This window comes from Rhinolophus ferrumequinum, chromosome 23 (assembly GCF_004115265.2).
Source record: "Rhinolophus ferrumequinum isolate MPI-CBG mRhiFer1 chromosome 23, mRhiFer1_v1.p, whole genome shotgun sequence".
NCBI classification, from domain to species: Eukaryota; Metazoa; Chordata; class Mammalia; order Chiroptera; family Rhinolophidae; genus Rhinolophus; species Rhinolophus ferrumequinum.
In genome coordinates, this window is record NC_046306.1 from 30,016,722 (window position 1) to 30,044,093 (window position 27,372).

A 27,372-nucleotide genomic window follows, 5' to 3' on the forward strand; every position below is an offset into this window, starting at 1 on the left:
GTCAATTATGAAATCATATGTCAGATTTGTTTCATCTGAGAAGACTTGGCCCAGGCTTCTCATACTGTGTTGTGGATACGCTATCTTGTGGATATCATGTTAAAATGCAGATTCTGCATTTCTAACGAGCTTCCAGATTGTGCTGGTCCTGATGGTCCATGGGGACCCTTTGAGGAGCCAGGTTTTAGACAACTTGCTTTAGGACCCTTCTTGCATGACGGTGGGGCAAATCTATACCTGGGGGAGGGGTTGACTGCTTTGGAAAAAGGAAATTTTAGAGATAAGTTAGCCTGAAAATTTTTTTAATGCAGAAAACCTTTTTTATGCCGACATAATTACTGAGCAGCTATCTTCCCAGAATCAGATGAAATGGAGAGTTGTGGCTAAGGAGGAAGTTCTCGTGTGTTTTTTTTTTTTTAATCAGGTTTGAGAACATCTGAACTGCTACTTCTTTGCCCAAACCCACAGTTATCCAGGGGGGTTCCGCAAAACTTGGAAGCCCCTTGAGTAACTGAGTTGGCAGTTGTTGAATTTGCAGAGGGCACCGATTTTTTATGACTTAAGATGTAAGCTGCTGAGCCTTGCTTCAGGGGTACAAAAGGCAGAGCTTACAGTGTTGAGCAATAAGGGCCCTTAATGTGAAGGAAAGGGCTGGTAGAGATTACTGAAGAATTTCAGGTAGTAATTACAATGGCAGGACTCTGTTCTCCTTAGCAACAGTCTAGGCAAGGGGAGCAGAAGCTTGGAATAGCAGCGGTCCCTACAGAGAAATCTGTGTGCTGACAGAATCAAAAGCAATTGAAACAAGTTTGCACTAATGACTTTGGGGACCAGAGTTCCTTGAGAATGGGAGAGGAAGGCCTTATTATCAGGGGTGATCTCTAATTTGCAACGAAAATGACTGTTGGGCATGTAAGTGGACACCTGTGGGAGGACTGTGTAATGTGGGTGGTGCTCAGTGCATTTCTCTATCTTGGATTTAGATGGAGAAAAGGTTTTCTTCTGCTTCTTGCAAGGTCAGTAGTGACAGATGGTTCTTATTTTCCACCGGCTTCTGTTCCTAGAGGAATACAGTTGGAACTGGCGTTCAGAATTAGGCCTATGCAAAGATGCTTGCATTGGGATGGGCAATTTAGGTATAAAAGGACATTGGCTGTTATTATTAAACGGAGGCAAAGAAGGGTTGTAGAAAGTCATAGAGGTGAGAGCTAGACAGAGCTACTCCCGTGACCCTCAGCAGGTTATTAACTTCTTCTAGCATCGCTTTACTGTAATGAGGGTAATAATGTCCACCCTTGGAGTGTTGGAGACGATGTTCAGGGATTGTCCAGCAGAATATTTGGTAGATAAGTTTTCAATAAGTGGAGAAGTTATTTTAGAAAGAATACTTGAGAAATAGTCATGATTAGATTTCAAGAGGAGAGCTGGAGTTCTGAATTGAATTTAAACTTGAATTTCATCAACTGCATGTAACAACAAAGAACAGAGGTTGTAGGGAATGCAGAATGGCCAGAAAGCAAGACGCTTAGAGTAGTAAGACAACTGGTAAATTAGTATTTTTTCACAGATGTTACAGAGCTTTTGCACATTGAGGTAATGAGTGAAATACCTGGAGCTGTTATGATTAGAGGAGAGTTAAGTTCTGATGATGATAAGAACTTACAGAATTTCTAGGTGCTTTCGGGCCAAGGGCTAAATGAGCCTCTCCAATTATTTCCCCTCTAATCACCTTGTAACAGAGAGTTTGCTATTGACAACTGACAACTCATTGACTCTCCATTAACCAGTTGTGTAGATTCTCTCTAGGACCAGCCCTAGGACCTGTGCTGTCCAGTATGGGAGCCACTTACCTCCTGTTGCTCTTGTGCCGTCGACGTGTGGCCAGTCCAAGTTGAGATGTGCTTGCAAGTGTAAAATATACACCAGATTTCTAAGACCTTGTATGAAAAAGAAAAAGTAAAATACCTCATTAATAATTTTTATATACGCAATAGTTATTAAAATGGTAATATTTTAGATACATTGGGTTAAAGAATACATATTATTAAAATTAATTTGATAATTTATTTTACTTTTCTATTGTGGCAACTAGAACATTTTAAATTACATACGTGACTTGCTTTTACTTCTCTTGGGCAGCGCTGGGTTAGACTGCACTGGGACTGCGTAGGAATTTCCTGGAGGGGTCTAAATCATCAAACTCCCCTGTCCCCAAAATGAAACAAAACAAAACTTGTACTTGCTTAGGGGTGCTTCCTGACCTGAATTCTGTTGTCCTTTCCCAGCAAAAGGAACCCTGATCTTGCAAATTAACTGTATTCTCATGGCAAACACATTAGGTCACTCCAGATAAAGTCTCAAAGTTTTTACATCATTTGTATTCAAATTTTTCTTAATGTTGTTCTAAGTTAGCATTTGGCAACTGTTACCTAAAAAGCAGGGTTTTATCTAAGGTCGGCTGTCTCTAAAACACATTCTTCCCCTCTAGAAACAAACACAATAAAGAAATATTGAAACAAAGGAAAAATCACACAGTGCACTTTTTGGTCAACATTTATCTTGCTGTAAAAGTGGAAGAAATAGAAGGTAAGTTTTCATCAATTAAATGCATCACATTCACTCGCTTTCTTCGTGGAATACATGCAATCTGCAAAGTAAATTTATTCTTTCTGCTTCTAAGTTGTCAGGGAGTTATTGAAAGGGAACTGCGGTCCTATTTTCGCAGCAGAACTAATGTGAGAGGAGAATGGTAAATTAAATAAGGGCAAGACGATTTAGCTTGCTGCTTCAGTCTCCTGAATGACTGCTTGTAAGACACAAATAAATGCAGGGCTTTGTGCTGTTAAATAGAGTTATGGTTTCAACCTAGAATGAAGACTGTGATGTGGCTGATATTAATGCGGTATTTTTGGTCACTCGTTTGTCCTTAGATTATCTCAGCGCCAGAGATGGGAGTGATTAACATTGCACTCAAATCATGATGAATAGAGGGGATGGCGTGTTGATAAATTGGAATTGAAGGATGGCCTGTGAGTTCTTTCACCAACATATCACTGTGTTCCCGAATTTTGATTTAGCGTTTTACTTCTCTTTTTTGAAGGCCATCTATGGAAATAGTAGAGGGCTTTTTAAACCCTGATTCAACCTTGGTTAAATAAATCCTCAGAATTGAGAGGGGTATCGTGTGGGCTGTAATTGCACAGGAGAGCTTCAGGATTTCAAAGGTGCTTCGTTATGGTTGGACTGTACTCTTCTGTGATGTGGAGAAGGTATTACCAGTGGGGCTCTCTTAATAACTGTTACTAAATACTGAAGTACTTTTAACTTTCTTGAGAAATTCCAAAATAGTCTCTACTTTCTTTTTTCATTTGTTTCTCTTAATTAATTCTGTAGGTTTTAGGATTGTAACACCAAGTTGCCTTTACAAACACCAAAATTATAACTAGGGAAGTACCTTGGGTCTGCCTTGGGAAAAGAAGGATTGTAAAAATGGAGGTGTGTTCCCCTTCCTATTCTGCCCAGTGTATTAATCCCCATCCTAAGTTTTTCCTGGGGTAACAGAAAGTTTCATTCATTCATTCATTCATTCATTCAATCAATAAGCATTTATTAAATACTGCAAGGTGTAGAAACACCATGTACAGTAATGAGAATAATCTGAAAGGATAATATGTTGAGGCCTTGGTTCCAAATTACCCCTTTCAATGTCACCGTCTCTGATGGAGTCCTGAGAAATATTGCTTATCTCACCCATGGATCTTAGATGGTGGGGTCACTGAAACCTAGGGGAAAGTTGTTCAGTGCTATTTACAATTTCAGTCTCTAGTCCTTCAAAACCATCTTGAATTTCTTTAAAATTATTATTCTCCGTCCCGAAATATTAGATTAGCTTTATAACAAACGGTTTTCATCTTGACAGCATTCTTAACTTTCGAGAGAAATGAAAAAAAATTTATATTCTAAACCCTAGTTCATCCAGATTTTTACTATTACAGATAATCGATGTAGTATATGAAACTTCTGAAATTATAATTTACTGTTTGAGGCTTATCTCTTCCTGCATGTTGGTTCACCGCTCTCTACTGCATTAATCTTCATCTATTTACATTTTAATCATCTTGTTTATCTCTTGTCAATTCATTCATCTGGATAATTCCCGTCAAACAGCTACAATAGCTGATAGGGAATATGTTACATGAAAGTCATTAAGGGCAGAAGAGAAAGAATGATATTCTGATATTGATCTTTATTCAGAAATTTCAGTGACTTTCCCTGAGTGACAGATGGCAGCAAGTGTTTCAAAAGTTACTTATTGAACATGGCAGTCTCAGTTTCCTATCCGCACTCCTGACTCTCAAAAGTTGGATGCCAGCTAATCAGTACAGTTACTGTGTTTCAGTTTCTTAAAGATCTTTGTTGAAATGAAACTATTCATTGTTGTTCAGACTAAGTGATTTTGTTTCTTTAACCTTAATGATGCTAGTTTTCAACTTTGACATCATTTCTTTTTCTAACATCCCGCATGCAATCCATCAGCCAATTCTATTGCTTCTATATTCAAAATATGTGCTGAAACTGACCACTTTTCTCAAGTCAACTGTTACCAGCATCCATCAAGCGACTGTCATCACTCATTTGAACTCTTGTCATATAGCCTTTAATTGGATTCTCTGCGTCACTCTTGCCCTGCTACACTTGGTTCCCCAAATAGCAAAGTATTCTTTTAAAACGTAGGTCGGGCTATGTAACTGCTACTTAAAATGCTCAGATTGCTTCCCATATAACCGAGCATGAGATTCAGTCAGAGTCTTTGTGTGATCTGACTCCCTTTTTTTGATTTCATCTTCTAGTGTTCCCCTGGCCCACTCCACTGTGCTCCAACCACATCTGTCTCGTCAACCCTGTAGAACACATGCCCCCCTCAGGGACTTTGCACCTGCTCTGCCCTCTTCTGGAATCCTCTTCTTCCAGATCTTCACAAGGCTTATTCCCTCACTCCCCTCAGGTCTTTGCTCATATGTCACTTAATTGAAGAGACCCCTCCTGAGGCCCCTATCTAAAACAGAAACCACTTCCTTCCTGCTTGCTAAAAATGCAATAAATATTTGTTGAGTGAGTGAGACAACGATTTTTCATGGAAGACATTTAATTTCCTGTTCTATCTATGGGAATAGATAAAGGATGCATAAAAGTATCCTTAGCAGCAGAAGATAGCTAAATATTACAACAGAGTGATAAAAAATTAGACATGGTAAAAATTCTATACCATATATTTAGTTTTTGTAATGTAAAGTACGAAGAGTAACAGAACAGTCAATAAATTGTTGAAAAATGGAGCTCTTCCTTGGAGTAGCTCATGAATTTATAATCAGATCATTAATTTATATAAATATATAATATTACTGGTATAATTTTGAGTATAATTATTTTAAAATATTAGATACTCTTCCCTTTGTAGTCAAATTTAAACTGTCAATGTGGTTGACAAACTGCCTTTTATAATGAAATACATGTATGTATATATATATATATACACATACAACTGTATATATACATGTTTAAATTATCAAGAATTTATCATTCTTACACTAAGAAAAATTATTAGTTATTTCCTATTGTTAAATGGAACTGTATTATTATTATTATTATTATTATTATTATTATTATTGATGTGTTAGTATGATTTGTAGGTATTAGATATATTACATGCAAACTTGTAGAAGGAACATTTTTTCGGGAACTAGAAGATCTTCAACATGTTATAACTGCATTTACTTAACTGTCTGGACTTGTGGAAATATCACCAAAAGAAAGATAGTATCTTACCAACTTAAAGATAGAGAAATATGTGTTACTCTAAAATCTGATAAATCTTCAAGATTCATAATTATAAAATCACAAGAAGATGTCACCATACAGCCATTAGAATGGCTAATAATAATAATAATAATAATAATTAATAATAATAATAAAAATCCTGATCGTTCCAGTGGGTGAAGATGCAGAGCAACTGGGATTCTCATTCATTGCTGTTGAAAATGCAAAATGGTGTAGCCAACTTTGGAAGACAGTTTGACAGTTTCTTATAGTGTGAAACATACAATTAATATATCACCCAGCAATCCCACTCCTGGGTATTTACCTAAGTGAAATGAAAACGTATGTTCACACCAAAATCTGTACAGTAATGTTTATAATCAAAAACTAGAAACAACGCAGATGTCCTTCAACTGGGAAATGAGAAACAAACATTGTATGGTACATCCATACAATGGAATACTGGTCAGCAATTAAAAGGAATGAACTATTGATGAGAACAGCAATATAGGTAGATCACAAAACATATTATGCTAAGTGAAAGAAGCCAGAGTCAGACTCAAAAAGCTATATAACGTATGAAGCCTCCATACACTTAGGGCAATATTACAGGAACAGAAAACAGATCAGTGTTTTCGTGGGATTGGAAGGAGGGCTGACTACAAAGGAGCAGCATGAGAAGGTTTTGGGGGTAATGAAACTGTTTTATATCTTGATTGTGTGGTGTATTTGTGTGCATTTGTCAAAACTCATAGAACTATACACCAAGAAAGACGGAATTTAACTGTATGTGAATAAAAAATAATAAAAACGGAATTTTCTCAAAAATTAATTTAAGAAAATTCCCTGTTTTTATTATTTTTTATTTACATAGAGTTAAATTCACTCTTTCTTGGTGTATAGTTCTATGAGCTGTGCCTCTGAGTCCAGGCATTTATGAAGCCGAAATGTCCTAGGTGGGTATATACATCTAAGTCTTAGTTCCTCATTTCATTTACTTAATCTGCTATGGTTTCCTACAGGGACCTTGTCCTGCTTCAGGTAGTACTCATAGCTTGATGGACTTTGACTCTGATGTCAGAAGTAGCAATGATAGAAAACCTTCCCCTATTTTCCCAGAAGCCGCTCCATATCCTCAGGGGGACATTACCAGCTGACTAACCTAGCACAGGTGGTGGTTCTGCTGACAAAGACTGGGGACTTGTCCCTCATGTTACAGTTGCAAATAAATTGGCTGCTTTAGTTTCTTCAGAAAACCAAATACAAGTGAACAGTAAACAGAATCAGAGCAGGCTGTTTCCATATAAATTGCTCCAGGCTGTGCATTTGGAGCCCTTCTGTTCGGTACGGTACCCATCTCCGGGACCTGGCGTCAGCAGTTCTGGGCGTTGAAGAGTTTGCAGAGTTTAACTTCCATCAGTTAAAACCAAGTTATTTGCTGTATCCCACTCTATTGAGCCCCAGTGGGCTCATGATACAATTTATCGTAGAACAGATGGTTGACCGGTTGTTTATGGCCAAAAAATATCTGACAAACATACATACCACTATCAAAGTTATGTAATTCATAGAAAGAGAACTTCAGGCATTGATTGCTTCTTATAATAGGTACCATACTCCTTTTTCTATTCTCGAAGATATATTTTATGTTTACGAAGAAGGCGAATTTGTAAAAGTTCTTGAAGTCAGGATTCTCTCGTGACACCAACCCTGTTTCCACGTTTCTAGACTATTTAGGGGCTTCACCTACGTTTGTACAGCTGTCTCAAGAGTGCTATAAATCTAGATTGATCATGACACCAGCTTTTTACCATCAGATTAGAAGCGAGTCACAACAGATTAAAATAAAATGTTTTTCTCTCTGGCATTACTCCAGAACAGTAGCTGTTGAGTGTCTAATGTTACTATTCTTAGTTTAATTTGTATGGATCATTTTCCCTATATATGTAGTCATTCGAGTGCAGAAATAAAGGAGTGGGAGAGAACTGTAATTGAACACCCACTCTGGATTGCCGGAATGCGATAGGCACTTCTGGTGTATTATTCCATTTAAGTTCACAACAATGAGTAAGGTAGATAATTTTGCTGCTTTACAAACAAGGAAACTAGGTCCTAGAGAGGTTAATTGACTGTATTCTCAGAGACAGATCTCTTTCATTCCAAAACCCCGCTCTCTTTATACTCCCTAAGGCTCCATTTGGGAATAGAGTTTTCTCATCTCCTATCTCCTTCTCACTTCCTGTGGGGGATGGAGATTGCGCTGGTCTTCTGAGATTGAGCCCTGGGCTTCTTGTCAGACCTGGTCTGAGAACCAGGTCTGCTCCCTGCTTTACTTTTCAGAGTCCCAAGAGGTTTGTCCTCATTTTATGTATTTTTTCAAAGCGGCCATCACACACTTATCACTTGTTTCTTTCTCCTCCATGACTGTAGAGGAAAATTGAGTCTGACAGTTTCATGGCTCTGAAGAGCAACCCCTCTAAAATAAACCTTTTTATTTTAGTAATTCTACTTCTGATCACCACAGGGAAATAGGAAAGCAAAAAGAGGAAAAAAAATTATAAAAGTTCAAAATACTATATAGCTCTTGAAACTCCTCTTAGGTATATTCCTTAGAAGGTACTAGAAGTCTTTTTAATAGGGATTAGTTATTAATTTTTTTCTTAGAACTGTGGTCCAAAACAGATTTGGTTGGTACCACTGATGAAATTTTCTCTCCTGGTCAGATCATATTTTCCATTGACTGTCTACGCTCAAAGGATTTTATTACGAAGCTGCTCTGTAGGAGACTTCCAGAGAGCAACGGTGTTTCGTGTTAGAGAGAATGTGCTACTGAAGGGGATTGGGAAATGGATATTAGACTTAGTTTCAAGTATTTTTCCTGCCCAATACTGGGAGCCTCAGCCCTGTGTGGCCACTGACCTCTTAAATGCGGCTAGTTTAAATTGAAATATGCTGTACGTGCAACTACACACTGGATTCCAAAGACAGAATGAAAAAAAAATATATGTATATGTATAAATAAATATATATGTATACATAAAATATATATACATATATAATTTTATATTGATTATATATGTACAATGATTATATGAGAAAATTCTGTATATACTAGGTTAAATGTATTATTAAACTTAAATGAACTTTTTTTATTTTTAATTTTCAGATTGCTGTAGAGGCACACGCAGTTGTAAAATATAATACAGGGAGATCCCTTTATCCAGTTTCCCCCACTGGTACCATTTTATAAACCTATGGTATAATATCATAACCATGAAATTGATGTGGGTACAATCCACTGACCTTACTCAGATTTTACCAGTTTTACACGCACTCGTGTGTTTGTGTATGTGTGTGTTTAGTTCTGTGCACTGGAATCACCTGTGTAGATTCTTATAACCACCACCACAGTCAACATGCAGAAGTCCATCCCTAGAATCCGCTGTACTACACGTCCATAGCCACAGCCACCTCCCTCGCTCCTTCCGCTCCTCCCTAACTCCTGGGAATCAGTAATCTGTTCTCCATCTGTATGCATTTGTCATTTCAAGAATGTCGTGTAAATGGGATCATATAGTGTGTAACCTTTAGAGATGAGCTCTTTTCACTCCTCAAAATTCCCTTGAGATCCTTCCAAGTTGTTGTTACCAGTAGTTCTCTACTTTTGTTGCTTTCAGTTTTATATCCCACATATTAGTGAAGTCATGTGGTTCTCAACTTTTTCTGTCTGATTTATTTCACTTAGCATAATAATCTCACAATCTATCCATCTTGTTGCAAATGGCAGTATATGGTCTTTTCTTATGGCAGAATAGTATTCTATTGTGTATATATACCACATCTTCTTTATCCAATCATCTATTGAAGGACACTTTGGTTGTTTCCATGTCCTACAACAAAGGAACAAAACAAACAAATAAAGAAACAAAAACTCAGACACAGACAACAGTTTAGTGGTTACCAGAAGGAAAGGGGAGATGGGGGAGGTAGAAGAGGGTAAAAGGGGTCAAATATATGGTGATGGAAGGAGAACTGACTCTGGGTGGTGAGCGCACATGTGATACATAGATGATGTATTACAGAAGGGTATACTTGAAACCTTTGTAATTTGACTAACCATTGTCACCTCAATACATTTAATTAAAAAAATAGCTCTTTTTACCTTTTTAGTGGTGCTACTAGAAAGTTTAAAATTCCCTATGTAACTCACATTTGTGGCTTTCATTGTAATTCTTTTGGACAGTACTGGTTTAAATGCATGTTTGTTGGGAGTAATCAATAAGCACATTTCTGTTGCATTTTCATTGAATTTCAGGCATTCCTTTGTTAAATGGTGCATTTTGTTTTGCTAACTCGAGATCATTTTATTTGGAAATGAACAAGGGAACAGTACCTTTTAAAAATCATTTCAGGAGAGTAAAATCATCTTGATATCCTTCTAATTACCTGCCCTCCCCGCCCCCTTTTGGTTAGTTTTTCAGTAAGAAAATCTTTGTGTTTCTATCTACAAAAGAAACTTTTCCTAAGGTTGGGCAGCAAGGAGGGGTGCCTTACAACTGCTGCCGGTGGTATTCAGTACCCTGGTTTGAGACTAATTAAATGGCTCCTATTTATCTGATATTTTCCCCCTTGGGAGATTCAGAAACTTTTTTTTCAACTTAAGCTTCAAAAAGAAACCAGCTCAGTTAGCTTATGATGGAGGGAAGAAGCAGGACACAGGGACAAGGGCAGATTAGAACTGAGGTACAGGGTAATACCATTTTCAATTAAAACTGCCTGGGGAAATTAGGTAGACAGAGAATAATTACCTGGATTGGCATATCTCCAAGTTTCTGACACTGAGACCCTGCTTGAACGTTCTGAGGGATCCCTGACCACCCCAGGCAGCCAAGGACCTTGAGGGTTATGTCTGAGCTCACACATACTTGAATGATCTGGCTGTAGTGCGTGGCAATCTTAAGTCAAAGTATATAGCGTGAGAAATTTGAATAAAACTTTGTGAAAACCAAGACCTAAAACAAGCAGTGCCACCACACATCAGGTTAAGGGGAGGTTTCTCTGACAAAATAAATTTACATTTCTGTAATTTCTGCTGTGTGACCACGAAGACACTGGAACTGAGATGGAGCCATGGAAGAACGTCAAGAGGACTGATTCAAGTTCTAGTCTCTACCTTCTCACTCAGAGGGGCCTGTCATGCTCACAGTCGTTGGTCGTGCCTTGCAAGTACCAGGAAAAATCACTGAGTAAATGCCTCCCGACATGTGGGCTCGTCCAACCTAGTTGTGGGAATGAGTCATTGGAAGCAAGGCTGCCTTTAATGCAAATGTCAAGATATAATACCGTGTTCTCATCCCGGTTCTACCTTCAGTGATCTATTGCTACAACTGCTGAGCAGGGGTCTCTTGAGGTCTGTGCTGCTGGTGGCTGGGGGTACCTGATGCCATGCTGCCCCCGATTTGGCTGGGTGCAATTGATGGCAAAGTTTTGAGGTTATTGAACGACAGATTTGTCCTTTCTTACTACCTAGAGAAAGGCTCACTTTCTCCTCTACAAAAGGAAAGGGAACCAGTGTTTTTTCTTCTCTGCTTCTAGTGTTCGCTTTTGCTTTGTTCCCATTTTTGCATAATCTCTCAATTTCAAAATGTAGGGTACTGAAAAAGGGTTTGGCTGGTGTAACAAAGAGAAGGAAGGAATCAATTATGTTTTTCCTCCCTCCCTTTCCAACTAAAGAAATAGGGGTTAGAAGAATGCCTGGATTTTTATTTAAGAGGACTTCATAGGCGTCCATGGGCAGAGCTGCTGTGGGACATAGGGTGTCTTTACACAGATTATAGAAACACACCCGTTGGCGGGGCTGCAGCCCGCACTCAGCCCGTGGCCTTGGACACAAGCCAGATCTGTTTGAGTGTGATGCATATGCGCTTGGCCGCCACCTGCTGCTGTTTAATAGGTGGAGAAAGTGCCCCTAGTTCACAGTGGGAAAGCACAGATGGGTGCACAGGCTGATGCAGTTCTTAAAAGGAAGGGTCCTGAGGCCCATCGTCAGGGTTTGAAGTCATGCTCCTTTGCTAACTTGCCTTGTGGCTCTGGATAAGTGATGTAACCATTCTGTGCCTCAGTGTCCTCATCTGTGAAAAGTTTCTGCCTATAGGGTTTGGTGAGATTTAATTAATGAATATACATAAAACACAGAGTATTTACCTGCACATACTAATTTCTCATTAATTAGTAATTATTATTATTGTTATTATTTACTTTGCTTCTTCCAAATCTGTCAGACTACTTTGCTCTCTAACCAAACCTTTTTGGACAGGAGATTTCTTAATCAGTCTCATTTTTCTTTTCTGTTAAACACATCTTGACTAATATGCCATGTAGTTATGGATGTGGTAAGCATGCTTTGAATTATCTTTATCTTTTTCCTTTAAATATTATGGTGATTATGTATATATTACCTCAATGTAACTTCCAAATAACCAAGTCAGTGGAGTGAAAAAGCATGTAAATTGATTGACACCTTGTAGAAAATAAGGTTTTCTTATTTTCATTTAATAAGAAATTTCAGCCTATGGTGAAATTTAAAAAATTTCAGCCTATGGTGTTGTTTGGACACTTGTCTTTAAAAACACTTTTTTTTTTGTCCTTCTGGGTAATAGATGTGTTTATTTTTCATCTCTTTCTCCTCCTTCTTCTCCTTCTAGAATGTCATTTTCTAGACATCCTGTTTTATAAAGTTCCATTTAATTGAAGGAGAGAAACATCTTGCATAGGTTTGTAAATTGGTACAGTACATGCGTTCTTAGAGTTAGATAATGGAATCCTAATTACTCTAATGATGAATGAGAGAGTTATGACAAGTAAACTCTCTGGTTTTAACTTCCATATATACTGTCTACTTGCCAGTTAGCTTTTCTTGTGACGTGACCTCAGCTCCCAGCCTGAGAAGAAAGATGCATGTAGATGACAAATGAATGCTAGCAATTACTAGGTGTCCTAGGCAGAACTCTAAGATGGCCCAAAGACTCCACAGGCTGAATATTCCCAGGACTGTGAGGGTGATGAAATGTCACTCCCGTGATGAGGTTATGGTGCACGGCACTGTTGACTTTTAGGAGACCTGATCTTCAGGGAGCCTGTCCTGATCAGCTAATCCCCTACAAAGGACCAAAGAAAGAGATTCAAAGGACAAAAAGGGATTCCACACGAGGGAGATTCTGCAAGGGAGATTCTCCATCGTCAGCTTTGAGGACTGTGGGGCCGTGTGATAAGGAATATGGGTGGAATCTAGGACCTGAGGGAGGCCCCAGCTGCCAGCCAACAAGGAAACAGGTCCTTAGCCCTTTGACAGAAGGAAGTGAAGTTGGAAAATAACCTGCCAGAGCTTGGAAGCAGATAATTCCTTGGAGCCTCCAGAAAGGAAGGAAGCCTAGCAGACACCTTGATCTTAGCCTTGTAAGATGCTGGACAGATAACCCAGCAATGGTGCCTGGACTTCTGAGCTACATAACTATGAGCTAATAAGTCTGTGTTGTAAGCCATGAAGTTTGTGTCCGTTTGTTATGCAGCCATAGAAAACCAATACATGAGGGAACCAGGCAAAAAGAATGTCAGTGGGTAATTGCAAAGCCGTCACCATTATTTAGAGAAAAAAAAAATCCATAAAATGACTTGTAATAAACTCCTATAAAGAGCTCCCAGTTATGCATTTTAGAGCCAGGAAGTGACAGATACAAGAGCTGTAACTTTTCCGGGCATGTTTAGAACAGTTTCTCAAACTGGTAGTTTTGGATTTAGGAAGGGGCAAACGAATGTTTACAGTGCTCTCCTTCTGGCTATTTACTGCAGGATGGTAAAGGAAAACTACACGGAGTAGGAAGGTGGAATCCGCTTCCTTCCGTGCTTCTAAGTGTTGATGACTGTACCTTTCATTTAGGGCTCATTACCTCAGTGGTGGGGAAGGGGAAGTAGGAGAATATAGGTGAGGGGTTTCTTGGGGTGGAGTTGATCGGGAGAGTAGGGACTGTGAGGAACTAGAGAGCTCAGGCCTTCTCTGAAGGGACATCTGCCTCTCAGCTGTGGGTGGCTTATCTGCAGCACTCTCGGTCCATGTTGCTGAATCTTCCAGATAGCCAAGAGAAACTAGGATTGCAGAGATTTCTATGAAATCTCCCCTTTGAAAAATGTTAATACCAGCTTAAACTTGATAAGATCGCCATGGGGACATGTAAACATGTATGTGGCCAGATACGGCCCACAGCAGCCTCTCCTTCAGTGAGTGTGTACCCTGTTTCCCCGAAAATAAGACCTAGCCGGACCATCAGCTCTAATGTGTCTTTTGGAGCAAAAATTAATATAAAACCCAGTATTATATTATATTATATTATATTATACCGGTATTATACATATATGTGATATGTTATGATATGATACCCGGTCTTATTTTACTATTAATAAAATTAGTAAAATAATTACTTATTGTAAAATAAGACCGGGTCTTATATTAATTTTTGCTCCAAAAGACGCATCAGAGCTGATGGCCCGTCTAGGTCTTATTTTCAGGGAAACAAAGTATGTATAAGCAGTTTGGGGGACAGAGAGAATTGGAGGCTGCGAGCTTGGTGAGGACCCAGAGCTTTGTTTGCTTTGTTCAATACCATATCCTCAGAGCTGAGCACAGTATCTAGTACACAGTGAATGCTCGATAAATATTTGTTGAGTGACATTGAGGAGACGTAAACATATTCATATAATATATGAAAATGTCAAATGTGATTGCATTGGTGAAATGTGTTTCTAAGGTCCGATTATATTTAATGTTGTGATGTGTTGCCATCTGGGCTAAGACAGTGTACTTTTGGCTCAGCCATTTGCCTCTTAACATACAATTCCATTGGAGGACTGTTTTGGAAGTCATTAAGTATGAAAGAGCAAAGCAAGAATCGAGCCCTTCTGTATGGCTGCTACTGTCCTGCAGGCCTTGTGTCTTTCATTTCATTTCACCCTGACGCAGACGTCTAAGGTCGCTCCTAACATCATCACCTGTATTTCACAGGTGAGGAGATCGCTTCAGAGGTGAAGTCAGTTGCTTGAGACCACACCATTGAAGGCTGGTAAATGATTGCCTTATCTGATTGCCAGGCCTTTGACCTTCTCCTACGTGCTTGCTTCTCAGAGCGTGTTCTGGAACCAGCAGCATCAGTGTCACTTGGGAGCTTGTGAGAGATGCACAGTCTCTGGTCCCACCTCAGACCTGTCTCAAACAGAATTTGCATTTCAACCAGATCCCTTGGTTTGCAATTGCAGTAAGATGTTGGTGCTTCCTTAGGATTGCGAGGCAGTTCTGTGCACGCACTTTTCTCTGGTGAGGGTAAACTATCACTGCATTTCCCATCATAAGGAACCATGAAGAATTACAATACTCAGTCTTTTTACAAAACGTAAATATTCACCACTCATTGTGTTTTCTTGAAGAGTGTGAATAAATGTTTTGTCATTTTTGGAAGAAGTCAACTATTATAATATTCACTGGGAAACTCACTGAAATGCAGCCTTAAAAAAAACTGCTTTAATGAAGTGTCATTTACAAAGCGTAAAATTCACCCACTTAAGATGTATAATTTAATGGTGTTTAGTGCATTCACAGAGTTCTGCAACCACTACCACAGTCTAGTCGCAGAACATTTTCGTCACCCCAACAAGAAATCCCACTGCTCAGGAGTAGTCACTGCCTGTCTTCCCTGCTTCTCTAGCCTCACACAAGCACTGATCTGCTCTCCGTCTCTGGATTTGCCTGTTCTGGACATTTCATATACATGGAATCATACAATATGTGGTCTTTTGTGACTGGCTCCTTTCATTTAGTATGATGATTTTGTAAAAGTTCATCCATGTTGTCACATGTAAACATGTTGCATTCTTTTTATTGCTGAATAAAGGATATATCACATTTTGTTTATCCATTCATCAATTAATGGACATTGGGATTGTTTCCACTTTTTGACTATTATGAATAATGCTGCTACTATGAAAAAAGTACATATAATATTTTTTGCATGAGCATATGTTTTCTTTCTCTTGAGTACATACCTAGGAACAGAATTACTGGGCTGTATTTTAACTACATGTGTAACCATTTGAGTAACTGCCAGACTGTTTTCCTAAGTGGCTGCACCATTTTATATTCCAAAAAACGATGTATGAGTGTTCCAATTTCTCCAAATTCTCAATACTTGTTATAATCTGTCTTCTGATTATAGTTTTCTTAGTGGGTGTGAAGTAGTACCTCATGTGGCTTTCACTTGCATTTCATTTATGGTTGAGCATCTATCTCTTCATGTATTTGTCAGTTTTTTGAGAAATGTCTATTCGGGTCATTTACCCCTATTTTATTGGGTTATTTGTCTTTTCATTGTTGGGTTATTATAGTTCTTAACGTATTCTAGGTACAAGTCCATTAGCAAATATATGACTTGCAAAAAATCTTCTCTCATTCGGTGGGCTGTTTTCACTTTCTTATTGGTGACCTTTGAAGCAAAAAATGTTTAATTTGAGGAAGTCCAATTTATCTATTTTTTCCTTGTGTTGTTTGTGCTTTTGGTGTCATATCTGTGAAACCATTGCCTAACCCAAGGTCACAAAGATTTACTGTTGACCCTTGAACAACACAGATTTAGGAGCCATGCATTTCAAACTCACGTTCAAGGGTGAACTGTATTTTCGTTCTGAAGTTGGGAATCTGCTTATGTGGAGGGCCAGCTCAAGTTATATGCAGATTTTCCACTGTATGGGTGGTCACCGCCCCAAACCCTGTGTTGCTCAAGGGTCAACTGTACTTTTTTGTTATATTTACTCCTGAGAGTTTTACAGTTTCAACTCTTATATTTAGATCTGTGATCCATTTTGAGCTAATTTTTGTGTGTGGTGTGAGGTAGGAAGGAGTCCACCTTTATTCCTTTGCATGTGGCTATCCAGTTGTCCCAACTACTTATTGAATCGACTGTCTTTCCTCATCGAATAGTCTTGGCACCTTTGTTGAATAAAAAAACAGCTTTTGTTTACACCAGCTCTAATAGGATTTTTTGATTTGGGGATTTTATCTATTTATTAGGTTTCCTTCTAGGCCATAGAAAAATACCTTTCCTTTTGTGAAAGGCCAAATGCACACAAGAACACATAAACACACACAGTTTCACAGAGACTTATATACAGACACCAGACACCTACATTCACTCATCCAATCTCATCTTTACAAAAACTCCATTTAATACCTAGAGTTATAAAAGAATGAAAACATTAGTAGGTTGAGGTCTTGATTCACATATTAATACAACACCAAGTCAGTTGCCAATAGCTAACTGGTTCATGACAGTTTATACTACTTCACTTCCCTGTAGTTAAGTGTTTCAACATTGGTTTTCCCAAATGTTGCAATATCGTAGCCATGGACAGAATTAAAAAGGTTTATGGAACAACGCATTGGCTTTATGCTGGACAGTCGCTAGAGAATTAGAGAAGGAAATGGAAAACATGTGTCCAGTCTTTAAGTCTTTAGTTAACAGAAAGACTTGGGCAACAATAGTTTCTCAAAATGAGGAGCATGGTATGGCAGGGTCGTTAATCAATGAGTTTTTTGGGAACTCAGCTTGTTTCACAGCCCTGAGACACATAAAACAGTTGGTAGTTTAACTTCCCAGCTCTAGGCAGGCCACTTAGTTATTTATCCCTTTAACACAGATTTATTGAGTAACTACTATGTGCTAGGCACTATGCTAGGTACTGGGGATACACATGATGGTGTCTAATACACACATAATCCCCGTCTTCATGGAACTGGCAGTCTCACATTAATATATCATTATGAATATAAATGTAATATTGAAAATATAGTAAATGACAGGGAGGAGGCAATACCGTAAAGGCTGAACATGGGTCAGATTGCCTGCATTTCAATGCTAGTTTTGTGCGATTCTTGAAAAGTCACCAAACTTCTCAGTTTTACCTCCTATCAAAATGGGAAAAATCACAGTACATACATTTTAGAGTTTTTAATGTGAATTAAACATGATGCAATCCATGTGTGGAGCCTAAGTCTTAGTAAATATTCACTAAATCAGTAAACTAACTGTACGTGATGCTGTATACTCTCTAATTCTACATATTTAAAATGGAACATTTTTTCTATAATAGAATTTGGGATGGATTGGATTCTTTTTTCAGTTTAATAGGTTGCATGGTAAAATATCGCATAATGGTTAAATGTTATGTTAAAATTCATAGACCCTTTTTAAACTCCTTTCAATACCAGTTCTTAAGAGGCAGCCACATGCAAGGGTTTCTAGTTACCCAGATATGTTCTCTGCATATAATAGTATTCATAGCTGTGCATTTAGATTAGTGAGGTTTGTTTTAACACAATGGGATCATAGTATACATAGTACTGCACCACTACTTGCGCTTTTAAAAATTAATACTATGACCTGAGGATTTTTTTCCATTAGCTGTCCATGCAGATCCAGGTTCACTTCTTTCTTTAATGGCATCGTCTTGCATCGTGTGGCTGTACCATTCCGTCTGAGACCTTTACACTAGACGTCTTCATACATAATGACCTTCACAAAATCCCACTTCAGATTTTACCCACACAGCTTTCTCAGGTCTTGATTGCCAGTTTTTCTGCCTCTACTTTCTTCCCAAGGGCAGTTAGCCTTCCTCTTACCTTTGTGTACTTCTGATACCACCTGGAACTCTCTCACCCCCCACCCCATTTTGGAAAGATCTTGACATCTGACTTTCAACCAAACTAGAAATCCAGTGTCAGATCCAGAATCTACATAAACAACTTGTTAGCAAAGACAACACAAAAATACACATTAAAAACAACTCTTTCGGTGGATAGATGCAGTTCCATTGTCAATCTTTCCTTTTCAACACTGGTGTTGTTGAAAGGGTAAATTGTTTCTTACAATTACAGGTTATCTACGAACATTTTGCTAGTAATCGGGAAAAGATCATTCTATTTAATTTAGAAGATTTTAGATAGCCTTGTTGTTTAATTGCTGCTTCATTATTTTCAGAGATTAAGAGGTTTAATTGTAGATCAGCAGCTTAGTAGAGAGAGTGTATAAACCCTGTAGGCTGAGTCTAGCAATAATATTTCTGATTTGATGACTATATGTCTTTGTTGTCCATTTTGATATTAATGTCACTAATTTGTTAATGTGTTTTTCTGGTGTATTATTTTTAAAAAATTGTAGACTCTGATTTTGACGTGCAAAGTGCTATTTCCATGAGAATTCTAAAACTCCTTCACATTGATTTTTCTCTGGTCTGTGTATTCTTGCTTCACAGAGGACAGGACGGCGCTGTGAGCTTGACTGAGCGGACATCACCTGCCGTTGGTCCAGAGCCGCCTGGTGAGTATTCTTCACACTGTGCTAAAGATTTGCTAGTTGTGGGGTTCTGGAACTTTCAGTCTGTGAAATGAATCCCTTCATTCATGCTGATGTCCCGTCTGAAATATGCCTCTCAAAACTGTTTCATAGACATTTGCCTTTCTTTGGTGGAGCATTCATCCTCTGGCACTTTCTAGATTCGAGTTTATTCATTCCACCAACCGTGGACACTTCACATTTTACTAAATTTTCTACTTGCCATCTGTGGTAGTATTACCTGCATTTAGTAAGTAAGCATCAGACATTATTTAAGGTACTGTTCTCTGCAGTTCTTTCTGAGGAGAAATGTATGACTTATTTCAACCCTGTGCAGACCTTGTTTAAGAAGATTCCCACAGATATGAAAAATCACAACTATGCTCATATCTGTGGAATGCTGTAAATACATTCTTCTACCATCCCTTTAAACTTGCATTTTACAAGTCTTTGAAGAAATGCTAAAATGGGAACCAGCAATATCTTTATATGGCCAATTCTTTTTATTTTAAACTATAACTTGCCGATGTTTTATGCTAGAGCCAGAATCTTAGTGAATATGAGAGATTGTCCTTGTCTGACCCCTTGATCAAATTTCTATTTTCTAATTGATGTTGTAAGTAAAAAATGTGGACTATGTATCATTTCTTACTTAGCAGTCATTTTATAGTGACCACATGAACAAGATAATTAGCAACTTGACTGTTCATCCTGACAGGTGAACTCCAGGTCCCAGGCATTTAAAATCAATGCTCTTTTCTTCGCCGTGAGCATGTCATGGCGGACACTCCATTATCTCCTGGCAGGGCCCACGACTGATTTTCTTCCGGCCTTTCTGCGAGGGGAGGAAAGATTCACACTTCTCTTAGTGATCAGTATTTAATGATGACACAAGAATATCAAGAAAGCAGATTTATTATCGAATGTTCCTACCTATTTTTAGTCAAGTGCACTATATTTTCCTGCTCCCCAAGGATGATTCATAAACCATGTTTTAGCAGGCAATCCGAAGTTGGGGGAGAGGGCAGAGCTGACTAATTCTCTAGGGACTGTAAATCAGTATAGATGTGACATCTGTGTTTTAGTCTTTTTTATTACCTTTTTCTGGACTTTCTCTGCATAATAGTTGTAGTATCCTTAAAAGTAGGTCCTTTTACATCAGCTGTATTTAAATGATTTCTATTAAGAACTGTGTGCTTAGTGAAAATACACACAAACAAACCAGAGCTGAGAAGTTCTTTGTGAAATATTTTAAGTACCATGAAGACATTGCTCTATGTTAAGTGGCATAAATGTCATGCATTTGATTTTATAATGACTTTGAATGCCATTAGGTCCTGGGACAGATAACAGTGTGTGGGCGTCTCTTCCATCCCCACAGCTAATGGGACCGGATTGGACCTGGTTTCCCACATGTCGTCTGGTTGTTGATGGTCATGTCTTGTGTTAATCTTTCCCTCCTCTCAAAGAGTGAATTCTTCTATATTTCTCTCCGTCCTCTCCTAAAAATAAAAACATTCTACTCCAGCAACATTCAGTTGTTAGCGATCTTGTATTTTGAGGTGTGTTTTTTTTTTTTTTTAATTGAACTGAAATCTGATGCTTTTTATAATGTCTGCCCATACTCAGCATTGAAAACATTTAGACCCAGGAACCTGAAGTTTTCTGGTTGTGTCTTGAACACCTGCTTTATTCCCCCATGATTCCAACAGTATACTGTACATTAGCTCTGAATTGTTTTTCTTTTTCTTTTTTTTTTTGGACTGTTACATCTATAATAGACATTTAGAATGTATTTTAATTCCTGTAATAGCATAAGGTGTATTTTATTTCTTATTTATGTTACATTCAACTTAACTTTTTATCACTGTTAGGCAATTTGGGGGTGAATTATCCTCACCCTTACTTTTCTCGCTTCAGAATGACTCTTGGTAAAGAAGAATTTATTACTCTGGTCAAAGACTGTCTTCAAGTTTCATGAAAAGAAAGAAAACAACCCTTGATACCTTCTCTCCTTAGTATTTCAGTTTGGAAGATGTATTACTCTTTTGAAAAATTTAACGTTGTGGAACACTTTCTTCCTTTCTGAATGATTTTAAATTGTTTTTATTAAATATTATGTACATAATTTATAACATTAGTGTCTAGTATGAAGCTCACCAAACTGTAATGTTGACAACTCTTTTTACCTCTACTTTGGAGCCTTACGCACTATCGTGATGTTTGGCACATCTGGAGATATATATGTTGTTTGACCATTAACATTGTTTTTCTAGATCTAAGACCTATATTCTAGGGCTACTGCAATGATCTTTAGAGAAAAAAGGTACTTCTTATTAAACTGTGGAGAATGCAGTTATTTTAAACTGTGAAGTGTTCTTGAAGGTCTTATCATGTGCAACAACAATAATCTGGCTTCATGTTGTGCAAGCCGAGAGTCTCAGGTCGAGCTCCCTGAGAGCAGACCTGAGATGAGGATTTCTGCATGAGTGTTTTATTGAGGCAAGGCTCCCAGGAGAAATTAATGACTTGGGGCAAAAAAGGGAAAGGGAAGAAGCCAAGCAGAGGGGATGATTTGAGCAAAGTCCCTGACTCAGTCTGATCCCTCGGGGAGCTCTGGAGCATAATTGCTTCTGAGAGTCTGTTCCTTCTGCTCAGGGCAAGGAGGTAGGCTTCCCCATTCCTGCATCGGTCATTGTCTGTGAGCTGGTGAGCTGTGCCCTTGGGAGCGCATGTATGGGTGAAGTAGCTCCAACAGTTGAAAAGTGTTCCTCTTAAGAAATTTGTGAGTGCCATCTCTTAGAAATAAAGCCCACAAAAGCTGGGAGGTGGGTACATAGGACTTTTAAAAGGGACCCGGTGGTATCTGGACAGGACACTGGAGTGTCTGCTCTGACTAGCCATAGGCTGTCTCGTTTCCTCACTCCTACAGGCACATTTTCATTCCTTACACCATTTCCTGATGCAAGTTAAGCACTCTCAGAAGCTGTGTAAGTTCATTTTCTTCCCTTGAGAAGGTATTGAGTTACCGCATCAAATATCTTGCAGTTTGAGAGACAGCTAGGTAATTTTCAGTGAGTAGAATTTCTACATATGTTAGAGTTAAAGAAATAAAATCTGAAATTTCAAATCTTTCCTTCAAATGAATGTCATCATGGGTGATGATTTCAGTGCCCTAAAAAAGAGACAAGAATATTGTTTGATTGTATGATGGCAATTATTCTTGCTATTATAGAAACATTTTCAAGCATACATACTAACTCTACTATTTTTTCAAACTCGTCTCTTTTTTATTATTAATGTTAGTTTCAGGTGTACAAAACAATGTAATAGTTAGACATTTATACCCCTCACATAGTGATAATCCCCCTCCCCCAACCTATACCCCTCTGAAATCTCATATAGCTGTTACAGTTACACTGACTCTATTCCTTATGCTGTACTCCACATCCTGTGACTATGTATATTATTAACTTATAGTTGACATTCATTATTATTCAGCTTCAGCTTCAGGTGTACAGTGCAGTGGTCAGGCATCTACACCGTCCATGAAGTGGTCTCCCTAGTAAGACAAGTGTCCATCGGATACCCTATAAAATCTTTACAACATTATTGATTATATTCCGCAGACTGTCTTTCGTATCCCCGTGGCAATCTCGTGGTTACCAGTTGTGCTTTCTACTCCCCTCACGTTCTCCCTCATCCCCAACCCTCTCCCATCTAGCAACCCTCAGTTTTTCTTCTATATCTCTGCAAACTCGTCTCTTTTAACCGTCCTTTTAAATTTTACTTCCTAATATTTCACCTTTGCCTTTGAAAGTATTTTTTTTTCACAAACTTTTTAGGGAAATATATGGTGTTTCCTTGGGCACCTTTAATTCAGTCTAGCATAAAAGTGCAATCCTGTAGAAACACCATGTGAGCAGCATGTGCAATTTAAAATTTTCTTGTAGCCTCATTAAAAACATAAAAAAAAATAGGTTGTTATAGCAGCCTGTGCTGGAGGCTGGGAAGTCCAATATCATAGTTGAAATTTATTTTAATACTATCTTTAGGCTTGCATACCTAATTATTATTTCAACATTATTAATGAGATTTTACTTTTTTTTTTCTTACATTTTTCATCTGGTGTATATTTTATACTTACAACAAATGTCAATTCAGACTAGCCATATTTCAAGTACTTAGAAGGCACATTTTGCTAGTGGCACTGTTTTGGACAGTGCACTTCAGAATGTGATAGAAAAACTCTGGTAAGAGGCTTACTTCCTTTGAGATAAGACGTTTTGTCAGTGTTCCTGAATCTTCCAGCTTGGTGACCCTATTCAGAAAGAAATGCGGTGGCACTGTTGTCTAAAGAAAGTGAGCTGGTCTGTCCTTGATGAGCCATTACTGAACGTAATACCCTGTTGGCATGAATAATGATAATTTAAATGATTGAGTTTGGCAGCTAAGATGTCACTGATAACTTTTCAAAGTGCAGAATTCTAGGGTTACTTTTTGGAAGAAAGTGGGTCTTGAATGAAGTGTAGAATGTAGAAAGATTTTAAAGAGGAAAGGAGGGCATCTCAGGCAATAGAAAAAAATGTACCGTGTTTCCCTGAAAATAAGACCGGGTGTTATATTGAGTTTTGCTCTAAAAGACACATTAAAATCATGCTAGGGCTTATTTTCTGGTTGGGTCTTATTTTTAGGGAAACACGCGTATTTCCCCGAAAATAAGACCAGGTCTTGTATGAACTTTTGCTCCAAAAGACGCATTAAAATCATGCTAGGGCTTATTTTCCAGTTAGGTCTTTATTTTCGGGGAAACACGAATGAGTCACATAGGTAAGTCCCAAGCCTGCCCCGTTTCAAGGGGAGGAAACTTAAAAGCCCACCTCTCAGTAGAAGGAGTATTAAAAGTCATGTATGAAAAGAATGTTGGAAATAATCTGCCACAGGGACACGTGTGCCACTGCCACACGCATCTTGTCCCCTTTAGCCATGCTGTGAGAATGCCCTAGCATGAACATACCATTCTCTCCTAAACATACTTGTGTACAATGGTTCTCTCTTCTTGCCTTATCTGGTAAGCTGTACAGCCCTTAAAGAAAATCTAAGGTCTTCTGCTTAGGCTATGAATGGCCAGCCCTGTCTTTCCACTCATTTTTTCATTATCTTCACTTAGTCTTTAATATTAGAGGCATTCTCAAGTGGTGAGCACACCCCCACCTCAAATGTTCTCCCTTTCTTGACTTATGGAGGAATTGAGAGATGAGAAAGAAAAAGAGCAAAAACAAAAGAAAGGAAGAATTTTCTAGCCCTTTACTCCTCTTACTGAAAGGTAATAGCGTTAACACCCAAAGGTGTCCTCTTCAAAAGAGTGAATTCTCCACCTTGGCCAACTGTGAGTTTTTTTTCTCACAATCTTTCCATTTCTAGGGTGGTCCTCTGTTGCTCTCCTTCTCGGTCTCCAAGGCCAACTGGGCTTCTTTTCCCAAGGTGATTAGGAGGAGGGAGGAAGGATATGGGGCCAACACCATGACTTTTGAGTGATAACTTTCCTCACAACGGCTAAGGCGGCGTTCTGCCAAATCCTTTTCTTCCCGGTGGCTACAAGAAGAGTTCATCCTTTGCCAGAGTCTCATCTTTACCTCAGCTTGGGCACTGAAACTAGGTGCATCATGAGCTTTCACTTACTTTCCTTTTCCTCCTTCCTCTTTCAGTGTCACAACCTTCAACTAGAAAAAATGAAAATGCCAGCAGCCTAAGAGCTTAGAGGTGAAGTGTATTGAATTCTGCAGCTAATTTACTGTGAAATATGTTTTTAAAAAAGAGCTGTGGAGCAGGTAGAAGAATAGAAAAAGGGCTAGATATTCAGAAAAGCTAGGTGGTAGGAATAAGGTTGTTCACTGTAAAACAAAAATTTTTCAACTTTATTTTTAAAATGACATGTGACAGAAGAAAAACATTCCCCGTAAAATTATAGTTGGGTACATTTCAGAAGAAAATGTCAGCAGATTTTTAAGGCTTGTGCTTTCTTTCAGTTCAAAAAAAGTTTCAACACAAACTTTTAGTTTGTGTTAGTGATGTTATTTGTTCCCACTTGTTTCCCAAAAGATTTAAAGAAACCAGAAAAGGTCTAACAGTCCCGTATAGAACGTTTTAGCTCCTGCCCTTATATTTCTTAGATTCTTTGGGCTTTTTACATGGACCTTGTGAGTGTGCTACTGGTGAAGTCATTGTGATAGTGAAAAATAGCTTTCTGCATCATCTCCTAAGGAACCTGGTGGTCGCGACAATAAGAGCTTCTTACTCCAAAGACCGAATTTCTCGTCCCCACGTTTCCTACTCTCCCATTTTGATTGAATTGGGCATCTTGAGTCTTTTCCAGACCTGAAATATGGACATTTTCACCCAGCCATGGAAATATTTGCTTTGTGTGGTTTGTTTCTGTAAGAGGGAAGAAGAAAATAAATTCAAGTTATCTCTCTATTTTGTGTTTATCAATAAAATGTTGCAAGCCAGTGGAAATTGTTGCATTTGAAAAGTCCTTACCTATTTTTCTGAGACGAAAAGAGGAGCAGGTATCTTGTCTTGGCTGTCCTCAAGTGGGGAAGGGCAGCTTGCTGAGGCCTGAGCACTAAAATTATCCCTCCCCGGAGAGGAACCAGCCAATGAGCTTGAGCCATAACCACCGCGTAGATCAGCTGCTTTATTCCTTGCCATATTTTGTGGCCTGTGGAGGGAATCAGGTGTCACAAAAGCAGCAAGAGAGCAGTTTGAAGAGGACCCTAGTGGCTCTGCGGATGAAAAGTGCTGAGATGATCCACTGACCCTTCCCATATGGCTGGAGAATGTGTGGTTTTCCAGAGAGCGTGCAGGTAGCTGGGAGAAGGCCATACTCATAAAAAATAAGCAGCAAGAAACTGATGCAACTGTAGTGTTTTTATACCCCTCGAATAATAATACAGAGGTATTTGTATTTTGGGTATTTTCTCAGTGGAGATACGTATGTTGAAGACCCCTTGTTGAGCTTATAGAAAAATAAAGTCAAACCCTTCCCTCAAGCAATTAGAAGTTTAGTGAAAAACTAGATGATGCTCCCAGTGACTTTTGTAATTGCTCGCCTGGCTGGATACATTATGGCATGGTAGGAGGCATGTGAGCTGTGAAGCCTGGGTCCTTGGTTTTCCCATCTGGAAAATGGGCACAGGATCACCTGTTTCATCGATTTTTGGAAGTATTTACAAGGAGATGGTGCATATATAGGACCTGTCTTGGAAGTGCTCAGTATGTTCCTTCCCATTTTCCTTTCCCACGAATGTTCATGAGGCTCAGAACTAATTTCTAGCTAACTTGCCTCTTTCTCCTTCTCTGTAGCCTTCTGCTCTTTCTTCTGTACAAATGTAAAGCAATAAAATGGTCTGCAAAGGACTAGCATTGAGGGGCTCTAGGTATCACATGGTCCTCATTTGAAGGACCTTCTCCTACCTAATGATGCTCTGGCCTGTAGGACGTTACCAAGTGACATTTCTGAGGATTCCAGACTGCATACAGATGCTTCTTTGCTGTTAGGAAGACCATCCCTGTATTGAACCACCTTCTATTTTATGTGTTCACAATATTTCTACTTCCCTCCAACCGCACTCACCAGCACCACTGCTCATTTCTGCCATTCCCAGGGCCTCCAGGCCTATTCAAAAACCTGGGCTGCTTTGCCTGATATGTCTTTTTTAATTCCTTCTGCCTTTTAAAGAAAAAGAAAATTGAAGTGAAATTCACATACTAAGAATAACCATCGTAAAATGAATAATCCAGTGTCACTTAGTACATTCACAGTCTTGTGCAACTACTGCGTCTATCTAGTTCCAAAATATTTTCATCAGCCTCAAAGAAAACTTAAATACCCATTTCAGTTGCTCCCCACTTTCCCCATTCCCAACCACTGGCAACCACCAGTCTGTTGTCTGACTCTATGAATTTACCTATTCTGGATATTTCATATCAGTGGAATCATACAATATGTGACCTTTTGCGTCTGGCTTCTTTCGCCAGGCGTAATGTTTCTAAGATTCATCCATGTTATAGCATGTTTCAGTATTTCCATTTCTTTTTATAGCTGAATAATAATGTCCATTGT

At 38.6% G+C, this 27,372-nt stretch overlaps 1 protein-coding gene across 6 annotated transcripts in view; it reads left to right on the forward strand.

Moving 5' to 3' along the window:
• The window catches only part of PLCB4 (phospholipase C beta 4), a 393,005-nt gene that overhangs the window by 130,082 nt on the left and 235,551 nt on the right, over window positions 1–27,372 (forward strand). For all 6 annotated transcript variants that reach the window (XM_033094862.1, XM_033094858.1, XM_033094863.1 and 3 more), the window contains one exon: window positions 19,168–19,232. The gene's annotated coding sequence lies outside the window, so the exon portion shown is untranslated. The remainder of the gene's footprint in view (window positions 1–19,167; window positions 19,233–27,372) is intronic.